Here is a 14,839-nt window from a genome sequence, read left to right as displayed (position 1 = left end):
CTTTACTGTTTACTGAAATAAAAAGTGTTTTACGTTAAATAGATAAATATACATATTGTAAAAAACGGGTACATGTACAGTATTATATATATATATATATATATGCTATACATATGCACAATACACATAATATAATATGTACAATATACATCATTATATGTTATTGTATACAGGTGATCCGTCTGGTCCATTGAAAAGAGATGGAATTGGTTTGATCAATAATGGTAGCGCCATCTATTGTCGTTATTTTTATCTTTTTAGCATGTGTAATAAACAGGTATGCGGTCGTTGCTCAATCGCGCCACTATATAGCGTTGACGCATTAATTTTTGTTTTTATTTATTACACTGATAAATTATAATAGCGTGGCACATAATATTTTATAAAATAATGTAAAATTGGCTTAGGACTTTGTAGGAAAACATATTATCTAGTTTATCTATTAGAATATACTGTATTACTGTGAATGATTTGTTTAAAGTATCTATATTCATGATTTCAAAAACTTTAAATATTTTTATATTATGTAATGTAACTGTAAAACAACATTTTTAAAAAATAATTTTATTTTTTATAATTTATGTACAATCATTATTATTTTTAAATGTATTACTATTAAGTATTAAGTAAGACATATGTATTATATTTTATATTTCAAAGCAGAATATTTTTCTGAACTTAAATACATTTGAATCGAACCTCGAAATATTAGTTATATATAACTTTATAAGTATTTAAAGTTTACATGAGCTACGCAGTAGACCAAAATTTTGCAAGGTACCTCCTAACTGTTATAACTTAAAACAGTTATAACCAATAACTATAAATGTTTTTTTATAATTATTGTTTAACAAAGTATTAGAAGTATTTATTTATATAGCTATGGTTCATCAAAAAACACCAAAACAATTATTAGAGTATTATAAACACTTTTTAATGGATATTATAAATAATTATGTATCTAAAGGCTATAAATTTACGAAATTTATATAAAAGTCATTGCAACTTTATTTCATGAGATAGACAACTTTTGATGAATAGATTAGTTTCAAGATGAGGTTGTTTTGTCTATATTGTCTATTAATTCTATTATATTATCATTATTTAGCTATCAATAAATTTATAACGATGAATTATATTATTATTTATGTTAACTGTTAACTATTAAAATTGAATCGTTGTACTATTAAATTATCAGTGACCTCTTATTCCTGGATACCTGGAATCTGGTTTCTTGTCTAAAAATCTATAATTAGCAAATAAACATATCACTTATAACTTATAAGCACGAATTAACATATCTTAATTATCGATAATTATACCTAGGCAATATTTCATAATAAACCATATACAGAGTCCGGCAAAAAAACCTCTCATATTTCAAGAGGCCGTTGCAAATAAACAAACAAAGAAAAAGAAAAAATTCTTTTATTTTTTACTAATAAATATTATGCCTAGTGTTTGGCTCCTTAAGTGCTTGTAGACCTATGCGGAGCGATGATCGTACACTGTGCCTTTAAATATCCCCCAAAAACGTAATCCACAGGGTGATCACGTTAAAAAATTTAAATTTAGAAATTTTTTTTTTAAAATCACGTTTTGTTTTCGTTATTTTTTGTTGGTTTTTATTTCGTTTTTTTTTTGTTTTGTTCATTCTTGCCATTACATCTACTAAAAATGGCACGTGTATCATTATCCATCGATATCCTCTCCACTGTTGTACCATCACCACAACTCACACAGCGCTATTTCGAAATAAAGGAGGTTGTTTTGGCGGACCCTATACTAATATCTACCTACAGTTAAAATTAATTTTGTTCTTCTTTATACAACTATAAAAGATAAACAATATTTATTGAATTGTTTGTATATAAATTATAGATTGATTATTATCACTTTTTAAGTATAAACTATAGAATATATGTTATGAGTACCTTCTACATATCTGCATATTTACTACATTTATTTTATCATTTATCTTTATTTTTACCCTTACAATTTATCTTCGTGACAGTATGGTTCATTGTAATGTTTACACCTGACATACATTATGCATAAATATCGCATAACCGTAATGCACAAAAGTGTTATTCAATTATAATTATATTCGAATTTGAAATATCTGCATTGAATATACAATATTATAGCCCATTCTACATTTTGACATCGATGCAAATAAAGCCAATTAATTAATATACCAGCTTCGCCTATTTCATGACATCCAGTTCAGCCGCGCCCGCTAAGTTAGTTTCAGCACCATAAAACTTGCATATCTAAAGTAATAGGTAATTATTTACAGTGAATAAATAACTAATGCTTATATTCTCCATTCCCTTGACCCTTTTTTTTTGTATTTGCAAAATTGCAATATCCCATGTTTAACTGAGTAAAAACCAATCTAAAAAAAAAAAAAATAACAGTATATTTTAACTTAAAGTAAATACTCACATATTTTTTAAGAATGGATACAGCTTTATAAAAATTACCATAAAATATACCAATTAAATATGTGTTATTTGCTTTGTAGTATTATTATTTTTTTTTTTTGTTGAAGTTTTTGATTTTAATTGTACATAATAATATAGAGTTGATTGGGTATATAAAGTTAACAATCATAATAATATAATAATCATAACTTCGTAGTAAAATTAAATAAATATATACAACACATAAGGTAATATTATCGTACAACTAAATTTGGTAAATTTATTATATAAGTCAGCTTTTCTTATGAAGGTTATCATATTTATAATGTTTTCGATGTCTGGTCCTAATGCTTCGTTCATTTTGGGTGGGATGTTATATTTTTTGAGGTCGTTGATATATCGATTGCATTCTGTTATTATAGTTTAACTGTTGAACTCTACAGGTTATGCACCGGGGAAGTCCCTCTTTGGCCGTTAGAAAGTTGTGAGTTAACCATGTATGGCCTATCCAGCGATGATAAATTAAAATTTTTTCTCTTCTGCTAGATTCGAATTTTCCCAATCATGAATTGAGTAATTGATTTCTATGAGTTTATTCCGTTGTCTCAAACATGGGGATTGCAATTTTATTTGGATTATGCGGATTAATAATTTGGGCTTTGATGTCAGAATGTACTGAGACGCCAAGAAGCTGATGCGATTGTTTGGGTGTGCACCTTCTTTTGCTGCTTTATCTGCCATTTTATTACTTTCATTTGTGTGACTCTGTACCCTAATGAAGGTAATATTTGTTTTCCTATGCATTAACTCAAAGATTTCTTCTTGCACGAGTTTGGCAAATGTTTGATGATTGGTTTATTGTGTTATCTGAGCAACTAAGTGTGCTCAATGAGTAATGAGTATTATGTTGTTTGTAATTGTTTTCTAGTGTTTTTTAAATGCATTCTATTATTTTGAATAAAACTATTGCTATTTTTACTGAATATAATATGGAACATTCTACTACGTGGTCGAGGGAACCTTGTTACGATATTAGTTATCAAAGAAGATTTTCTATTCCTTATGGATTATGGATAAGTTTTCCGTTTATATCAATAATAAGACACGTTTGGTTTATGTATCTAAATTAATTAACCTATATATTTAAAATAATACTTTACTGTTTGGTAGATAACTGTTAATAATTGTAATGCTGAGTTCGCTCATGTTAATGGTTAGTTCGAACTGATACCAATGTGTTATTTTAATATATTGAGTGATAATTCGGACATGTAAAAAGTGTTGAGTGTGTATATTTTGTATTAGTCAATCATATAGTATGTTTATTGTATTATAGGTATTTATATAGTGTGTAACGAATGTTACAATTCATTTGGTAGTCTTTATTTAATTTTAGTATAATATGAGTGTACAATTGCAATGCCTACCCCCCCCCCCGTATTAGAATCGTCTATGTAAAACATATTACAATTTTGGTATGTGTCTAGGATGTCTTTTAAATATCCTTTGTATACTGTTGCGTTTGTATTATTTTTAATCCATATGTTTTTACCTATATATGTACCAGACAAATGTGGTAACGGTCTAACAAACGAAATTTTCGTCACGTGTGGGCACTGGGCACATATATATACATAACTAAAAAGAACAAATATAATGTATATAAAGGTCATATTTTTTAAATTTTTTGATATTGGTATGAACTACTTTTAAGAGTCTTAATATTGAAATTCCAAGCTTTAGCTATACAAATTGAACATTTATTACATTTTTTAACTATAAAATAACTTGCACATTTTCGAAATGTTGACAACATTTTAAAATTATATGCTTATGAAAAAAATCATGCTAATATATCTTTAATACTTTTAAATTATTAAATTTAAATTGACAAAAACCTGTTTTGTTTACTACATTTATTTTTCTACTCAAAACTATAAATATATAGTATCGACGAGAAAACCATTTACCATCAATCGATACGACATTTTATCTCACTGATTAGGTCCAGAATTGTATTTTATATGAAATTATTTAATAATTATTATCAATTTGTGTTTATTTTGAAAGTGGTAAGTTGAGTCCTGGGTATAAAAAAGTAATAGGTAAGTTAGGTCCCAGCTACAAACCATTGGCGTAACTAGGTCTAAAACATTAAAAACTTAAAACTTTAATATTTTGTGTTTATTCAATTTTTTTTTTCGAATAATTCTTTTTTTGTGGATGAACTATTACAAGTAGAATTAGATTAGAATTTGTTAAATTTTCATCATTTAAGTTTTTACCTAAAACATGAAATTTATATGTACTAACATTTTTTTCCAGTATTCAATTTTCTATTATTTATACCATATATTATTTATTTAGAACATAATATTATTAAAACCACATATATTTTAATATATATTTTTTTTCCAGGACTCAACTTACTTACTGCCTATTTTTTTCCGGGACCCAATTTACCAATCCCGGGATATAGGTATATTGTATAATTTTTTGAGTTGAAAGCACTGAAAATGGAAAGTCGTAAACATGTATTTAACTATTTAAGTGAAACATTACCAACTGTCAATATAATGAATAAAACACTAATGAATTTCAGTATAACTATATCAAAAGAATTGACAATCTCTAAACATTAAAATCTTCACATTATTTTGCTTTCTATAAGCATACCATTGCTTCTTTACAATAACACCTATAAGTTGATAAATAAACCCGTTTTCCGGTTATTTCATGAAACCAGTATCTATAATTCTTACACCTAATTTTCTCGTTTAACTCTCTATATATGTCATTTACTCATTTATCTATTTATTTAAACTTACTAGCTGTCAGCTGTATTTTAGTATTGTACGGATATATTTGACTATTTCAATGAGTTATACTGTAAATCTAGATGCATGTACACAATGTACTTGTTCTGTTGTTTCTGTCGAATAATTAGAACAATGCAAATAGAATTATAAATTTCAATAATTCTGTTTGATAGAATAACATAATAATATAACGGGTTTTAACTTTTAATATTAAATACTTAATGCATAACATAGTAGTACATACATATTAGGTACTTAATAGTATAAACACCTATAAATATATATAATAAATTATATCTGGTGTATTAGGTAGGTAGTAGATATGAATTTGAATTTTATTAAATCGTCAGAATCGTCTGTTGGTACATTTGGTATCTGAATATTGATGTACGTAGGTAGTATAATATGTAGCAACACTTAATTCTCTTTCTATCGAGCATGTCTGTTCATTATTATACTTAATCGAATTTAGTATAGGTAATTTTGTCTTTTTTATTTCAATACAAATTCATTTACTATCTATTAATAATCGATGAAAAATAATTTGATTGATGATATCAACTACCAATAAAAAAAAAAAAACATTTGAAATATCAATATTTAGAATATTTGTTCATAAGAAATGAGAGTAGGTAGGTATTTACATTTAAATATAATAGTTAATAGTTATAAATGTTATACGTAATGTAAAAATAATATCACACGTTTTTAATTCAGAATGTCTAACCCAACCTAGCTATAAGATGATACATTTAGCTGAAAAATTTACTTACAGCTGTTGTCATACTATTTCGTTAAAAAAATACAAACACGTTTTTAATCGATTTTTTCTTATAAGTTATAACATAGTACAAATAATAAAAGCACTATATAATATATGACACTTTGTTAAATGATAATGTTACAATACTTGAACAGCAATAATATAAGATACTTGAAGCAATAAAAGTATTGTCTTCAGCATAAAATACTAGTAAGTTGTACTTGCATGCTATTATATGCTTAACTTCAATACTTATGATTAGAATAAACTAAACAAATAAAAACAAATGATATAATGTCTTTATAGGTACATTGAAAATAACATGCTTTTCACTTGACAAAAATTGAAGGACGAAGAGTCAAAATCTCCTAATTTGGTGGAACTTGGTATTTTTTTTTTAATATAGCTTTTCTGGGTCATTCATTTAAACACGTTTACATAACTTAAATTATATTTTTTTATGCAAAATTACACTTTATATTTAAAAATAATATTTTCTATCTTCTGGTAACCTCGAACTTTTTGCGTGGCTTTTAAATGAAAAATTTGCAATTTTTTTTTTTAACCCATTATCTTGAAGGTCTGTTTTCAACACAATTACAATTCAATACATTATATTATAAAATGGTTAAAATTTCAAATTATCATCAATCGTGTAAATTAATGAATAGAATAAAGACTTTATTTATTTTACTTTACTTATTAAAAATATATATTCTAACATTTCTAGCCAATTATTTATGTATACCTATAATATAGTAAACGTGGATAAATAAGTCATTCATTATATTTTTCACCGTACAATAATAAAACTGTAAATTTATCAATTTCACACTCGATGTACTACTAACACTTTATAAATGCAATGAGTTTGTGTTTCTTAATTACACTAAACAAACATACTTTTTATTTCTAATTTGATATTCGTTGTATAATTAAATGGTGCATATTGTAGTAATGCAGTGTTAAATTGTGTTACTCGTAGAAGATCAGATGCAAATTAATTTATAATAAGTAACAACACGCTGCACCATGATGCACGTGTGTAGCGTATAAGTTAAAGGCGTGATGGGCTATGATATTCTGATACTATACGTACCAGTATAGTATATAAGTACTACACTTAACCTAAGGTACTATAACTACAGTTATACAACTGGTATAAGTATTTGGTTTTTACGTATACCAGCTACATACACTCGTATAAATTATAAACTCCGTTGGATGATGTCATATTATATTTCTATACTGCGTATACGATTAAATATCAGTCTTGAGTCGGTGACCGGTGATCGCCGGTATAGATGCTGCATATAGTAACGACATGACAATTATTAATATGTATTAACATTTTTAAAATATTTAAATTTTAAATACATTTTAAGCTTTCTTATTGCGAACCTTTTTACGTCAAATTAAAAATAACATAATCATAAAAGATTAAAAGAAGACTGAAGAATTTTAATGTAAACAGTAGTAAAGTACACATTTTATATTTTATTATTTTGTTTAATCACTTCTAAACACGAATATACATAAATCATTAAAATTTCGTAATAATATTGTATCAACGAGATTCTACCTTGATACAAATAATTGAACTCCCCATTTAGCCTTTTTATGCGTTAATGTATATACTACATATATATATATGATATATCATAGTGTAAGTTTTCTTAATGTAGTTGACCCGGTGAGGTAATTAAAAAAATTATTATGAGCAAATAAAAAATGTCTGACGCTATGTATACGAATATATCTAAGTCTTCAAAAAAAAAAAATTAAACAAATACTACTTATTTTTTATTTTATTTTTTTATCAAAATTAATAATACGCGTGTAATCACATTTGTTGAACACTTGTCTTTTCGTATATTTGTCATCTGACATCACTTGATTTCATTATTTAATAAACATTAAACACGTTCTACTTAAAAGTAAATTTAATTTAAAGTTCGTTGAGTCAATCATAAAAATAATCATTTAAAATACACTAATAATATTTACGAAATTCACATTAGTTATGTTGATTAATTAGAACTATACCTAAATGGCTGTAGTCAATTTGAACCAAAATAAGGATATACTGGATATTATATTATTTGCACCATCCTCAGGTAGTAAGAAATAGGAATTGTAATTTGCACCAAAATTAAAATCGATTATTTTTTTGATAGTATCTCGATAGTACCAACTTACAAGTTTCTATATCCTAATATAAATTTAGCTTAGTTTTTAATCATAAAATAGCTGATCTTATACAAATTTTGTTGTAAGTTTATATAAAATCGTATAATTATGAATATAAAATCAAGTTGATTGTTGATTATTTTGATAGCATTTTAAGTTTCGCGGTTTATTGAAGGTGGAATAATCTGGAAATAATAATTTATAATTGAAAAAAAAGTAAACTTAGATAGGTACATATTGATTGCTGTTATACTTCACTGTTTTAATACTTACACGTTTTTTGTATTTTTATGAAACTAATTCAATGAATGAAGTTCTTGAAATCAATTTATTATTATTATTATACTGGTCCAATGCAGCTTGAATTTATAATTCAAATTAATATATTACCAGATAAGGCAAAAAAATCCCGAAAAATTATTATTGTCATTCGTGTCCATCTAGTCTTGACGTTAACAAGGATATCGAAAAATAATCGAATATTTCAAAATCGATTATTCGATAATCAAATAAATGAATAATCATTTTGGTGCAAATTACAAACTCCCACCTAAATACCTAATATTAGGTTAAACAGTTAAAGTGTGAGTATAAATTTATAATAATATAAATAAATATATGTATATTTTTTTTTTATACAAAACTACGAGTTTTAACAGTTAAAATTTTAAACATAAATAAATTAACATGTGGAAATAAATAAATATAATAATAAGTTTTGAAAAAATATTCGATAATTAAGTATTTAACAACCAATTATTATTTTTACTTCATTACATTTCAAATTAATCTATAAAATAAAACATAAATCTGATATTTAAAATTAAATATTATAATTAGTTTTGTTAATACGTATTATGATACTATTGATACTATAATTTAATAGTAAGTTTATCAATATCACTAAAAATGTTAACATTAAATCCTGACGTGTAACGACGTCATAAAGAAAAAAATATTAATTATTATTGTGATGACTATTAGATTTATTTATGAACCTTTAAATCTTGGATAAACGTAGTTTAAAACAAAACAAAATAACAGAGTCCCCTCTCCCCATCACACTAATCGAAAATAATCTCTAAAGTGTAATTTAATTATGTTGTACTTGGTACGAATTACAAATTTACAAAATGTTCATACACATATTAATACCTAAATAGTTATGTAGAATACTACGGTTGGATAAGTTAATCTCAAAAGCGTCTTGCGTGATGCGACAACAATATGAGAATTATGACAAACATCATAAACGATAAACCTACGTGTAAGACGGTATACCTTGTATAAATGTGTCCGGAAACACAGGTAGATACATCTCATATTATGTATGCTGATGATTTCCATTGCCGTCAATACGTACGCGATTAAACTGTAAATTTAATATTGACCGACGAGTTCGAGAAAAATACTGTCCCCTTCGTTAGATGCTGACACTTCAAGGTACGGGCCGTTTCCGGTATAATAAACCATTAAGAGGACGTGATGCCCGCATGTGATAACCCCGTCTTACAAGCGTACAACTAGGAAAATTTGCGTCCAGCAGAATTCATGTTTGGTTTCGATGTTACAGTAAATAATTAATCTATTATCAAATCTTGTTGAAAGTAAAAAAAAAAACCATCTGCGTGTTTTCACTCGGACTTTATTCATATTTTAATTTTAGAAAAAAAATTGAAAATTCTTATGATTAGCTGTAAAATATTAAACAATTTGACGATAAAACACAGATAATATTTTTACCTTTCTAAATTTGACAAGAGTTTAATATTTATTGTAATATTAAGCCAGACTATTTTGTTTTTGCATTATATTATAGTACAAAATCCTCACGTTATACGTTTCTAAGATGGTGGAGACATCACATATTATTTTGTGAGCGTCGTCGCGTCCTCTTGACGTGTTATTATTATATTATTCAGGCTTAAATATTATTATATAGTTATTATATTAAACAAAAATATAATATTAAACAAGCGATACTATATGATATATTATCAATATTATGGTACATATAATAATTTGATTATATAGTTTTTATAATTTTTAATTTTTGAAGCTTGAATACACGAGTACTTAAGTCAGAAATAGAACTTTTGGAAGTGTGTAAATTTGATTTATCGTCAATAAATTGAATTAGATATACTACCTACCAAAATATCCAATGAGGAAATAATAAATTAACAAAAACTATAATATTACAATGAATATCTTTACACTTCACGTTATTATAAATTTATAATATAAATATGTACGAAGTATTGACTTTAATCAAAAATTAATAATTACATAACTTCTTAACAACATAATATATTTTTAACATTACCATAAAATAGTTATTAATTTATTATAAAATATAAATACATCACATTGTCCATATTAGTGCAAGATCTAACAAAAATAATTATTAGTTAATAATATTTTGATTAGACTATAATAAGTATTTAATTAAAACGTTATTTTAATTTTTTACTTATCTATAAAATTGTTTCGAAAATACATCCAATTGAAATTTTAAATTAAACAATAATAAGATATATTATATATGTATATAAGAAAGGGGTTTCCAATCGCAATTTATTTTATAAATATATAATACATTTTAACATTATAGTAATTTTACTTTTACTTTATAAAAATTAAACTTTATCATACAATATTCAATATAGTGACTTAAATGTTTTGACTTATTTCAAACATAAATTAATTATTTTAACTGATTTATGCCATAATAACTAGATTAAGATTAAACTCACGTTTAAAATCAAACTAATACAAATAAATAATCAATATTATACATCAGCATTTAGAAATATAAATAATCAAATAACACATAAATATTTTATGCAACGATACCGTTATAAAAAATAAGTAAATACAATTTATATATACGTGTGTACATTGTTTATAGATATATATAATTCATGATAATTCTAACATTTCTAACTATAAATTATAATAATACTCTTCTCCCTCTAGAAAACACATCAGTACCTAAACATTGAATTTTATTTTACAGTTTAAATTTAAATTAATAATATAAATACATTATACAATATGCATATTTAAAAAAAAACTATAGACAATTACTCCCATATAATTTTCTGGCGTTATTGTTTTAATATACCTAAATAACAATTTTTTGAACAAATTGTTTAAATTAATCAGTAGAGCAAAGTATCCCTACATATGAGTTATACTATATAATAATATAATAATAATGACTAATATAATATTCGTATTATTAATAAATGTATTGTAGTATTTAGTGTTTACTTGATATATCATATAATATGCATGTTGTGGATATTATACTATACGAAACTACACCTTCGTCCGTGGGTAAACTATTACGCTTTTAAGTTATTACTATACAGCCATAAAGGTGTGGTAGGGTGTGCCGATTATTTGTCCAGTTCCTACAGAACATCGTCTCTACATTTTATCGTTTTTAATATTTTATAGTAGTTGTTACATGAAAATTATTCGCCAAATACCTTATCTTCAACAAATAAAAATAATATTATATTTATTTAAGAGTATGAAGTTCTTAGATCTGTTTATACAATTATATTATATCAGTTGGTACTTAGTCTATAAATGTAATAAAAATTATAAAAATAGGTACGACAAAATTTCAAATATTGTTCCAAGTATTAAACTCAATTATAATAAAGGCTTAGTAAAGTCAAATAAAGTTGTATAATATGTATTCAAATAATTTTATAGATAATAGATGATTTAAATGATAAACATTACAACTTTTTTAACGCAACTTATCCAGGATGCATGTTCAATTATATAAATAATTATTGAATAATATATTTTATTATAATATATTGTTGTGTACTAAAAAACTTTGTAAATTTATTTCACGTTTTATCATGAAATCTTCCAACAATTAATTTTTTGAACGTACCTACGAGTATACAATCAGACAATTGTGAAAATAATGATTTTCTTTAAATCTTGCCGTTCGGCTTTCACTTAACATTTACCTCGAAACAAACTACAGGTAATAATATATATATATAATATCAATGTATAAATGTTTACTTTCGATATTTTTAAAAAACTATAATATAAGTGCTATATCAATGTTAACAACAATGTAATATTCAATACATGCAGGGTTTATTGGATGTAAGTATAAATTAAAACACGTCATCACTTACCATGATATTTGTAAACGTTTATATCCGCACATATCGACTATAATATTATATGCATAATGTGCATGATGCATATTATGATAAATTCTTTTAATAATTACCCACATTCGATTTTTGTTTTGAGAAAATTTATTCAATCTATCGTTTATCGAATAGATAAATTAATTGCCAATAGCAATTTAAATATAGAATAAAATATCCTTAGAAATATTTAAATATAACAGTTTATTTAAATTAAATCAAATGCTAAAAATAATTAAATCAATTACAGTGATTTCCTCAATGACAAGGTACCTTGGTACCTATACTGGCTATATTCGACATATATTATACAACAAAGTAACTATTTTTTTTTTAAATATTACAAGTAGTATATTATAAATGAATAAAAGATTTTTAACACGAAATCAAAAATTTAATATTTTAATTTTGTGCTTATATCAATGGAATGGCACATGAGATAATAATACATTTGGATATACGGTAATTAATAGGTAATAATTGTTTAAAATTGTATTTGATTATTAGTTATTCACAAAACAATTAATGACGGAAATAAACACGACGAGGTAACATATAATATTATGTAACATTAAACATAGTTTTCCAAGTACTATAAAATATAATTTTACTTATTATTTATTAACGCAACTATAGCAGATATATAAAAACGTGTTAATTAATTAGTGCTTTACCAACCGGCAACCTTTGCAAATTAATTGAAGAAAGATAGTTCCAGTTTCTAGTTGTGCATATAATCATCACTTAGATATTAAATGACCGATAAAATTGTATACGCGTCAGCAAATTTGATACCTATACATGAATTTAATTCAAAGATTATTTAATTTGATTTTAATTATTTAAAATCAGTGAACATTTTTCTATCTTTTAACACTCATTATTCACAAATAAAGGGTTCCCATGTCATGAAAAATATTGTAAAAATGAAATTGTCCACTTTTTAATTTTCAGTATTATTTATTACTATAGTATTTATTATATGTAAACGTATACTTATTACTTATAGGTATTTTTACCAAACTGAAATAATGGTAAGCAAAAAAAAAAAATTAAATTAAATAACAATAATAAATTCATAGTTTTTACCATATAGGTTTTCTTACTGATAAATATTTCCCAATTTGACATTAGGTTTTGTGCCTCTTTCAAATGTGCGCTTGTTGCCGTATAAAATTCCAACCATTTACAAAACAATAAACTAATTTTAAGCTGTTATAATTCATTAGTAATGAATCATGACACAACGAATCTGCATAAAAAAAAAACTATACTGTTGACTTAAAGATATAATAATAGTATAAATGTATAATACTATAAAAATGTGATGATTTAAAATATCGAGTTCTAGTGCGAAACTAGTCAAACTGTTAACTGAGGTCCCATGTGTCACTTGAAGTATAAATTGTTATAATTATTTTTAGTTAATCAATATAAACTAAATTTAAGGTCGATTTCGGTCGATAAATTTTCGATTAATAGGATTTTAACGTCATATAACATTAAATCAAAAAAATATGTACTTTTTTAAAATAAATAAATATATGTATGTATAAGAATTAAGTTTTAATTTTTTATTAATATATTATGTATATTTATTAGTATTATTTAAACGTATTATTTACGTTTTAAAAAAAATTCGGTTTATAGACATTAAATATGTAAAAAATTAATATGTTAAATACTCAACAGTATTTTCAAGTACAAAGAACTTTTCCAAAAAAAAAATAAATATTTTTTTTTTCTTTTTAAATTTGAACCAATCACTAACCAAAGGTTAGAATCTACAACCTTGATAATTACTAACATATTTTAATTATGTCACAAATATTAATACGTGAAAATTAAGTATATTTTTTTTACATCAGTTACTCAATTGGTCTAGTAAATTCATGTGTAATTATCAATCAATTCATTCATTTATCACTATTTTGTTAAGGGTTCAAAACAACCTTTTTAAATTACAATTTATATTTGTACTTAATTTGCAAAATAAGGTATCAGATAAAATAATTATTACTAGTGAAAAATTTTTTTGACTTAATGTTAAGGTATTTACCAATGTCACTTTTTATACGTGAAAAAAGTGTTGATAGTATATATCGGGCACACGTGAATTTTTTTAACAATACATCAGTCACTATATATATACACTATTTATAGAATAATATACTTTTATAATATTTCATTAATACTATGGATATATGTATATTATACATATCTGAGATTCTGGGATTAATACCGACCGCGTTTAGTAGATAATATAATATATACTATATATATATATATATATATATATATATTATATAGGCATTATATATTATATATATTTTACTCGTACACGAGTAGGTATTATACTTTTCTATATTGCGCTTTTAATAATATCACTTTATTATTATTAACGTATTAGATCGTATTTCATAAAAATTTTTCATTTATCAAAATATT

Source organism: Rhopalosiphum maidis, chromosome 1, assembly GCF_003676215.2.
Source record: "Rhopalosiphum maidis isolate BTI-1 chromosome 1, ASM367621v3, whole genome shotgun sequence".
Lineage (NCBI taxonomy): Eukaryota > Metazoa > Arthropoda > Insecta > Hemiptera > Aphididae > Rhopalosiphum > Rhopalosiphum maidis.
This window is presented reverse-complemented; position numbering follows the sequence as displayed.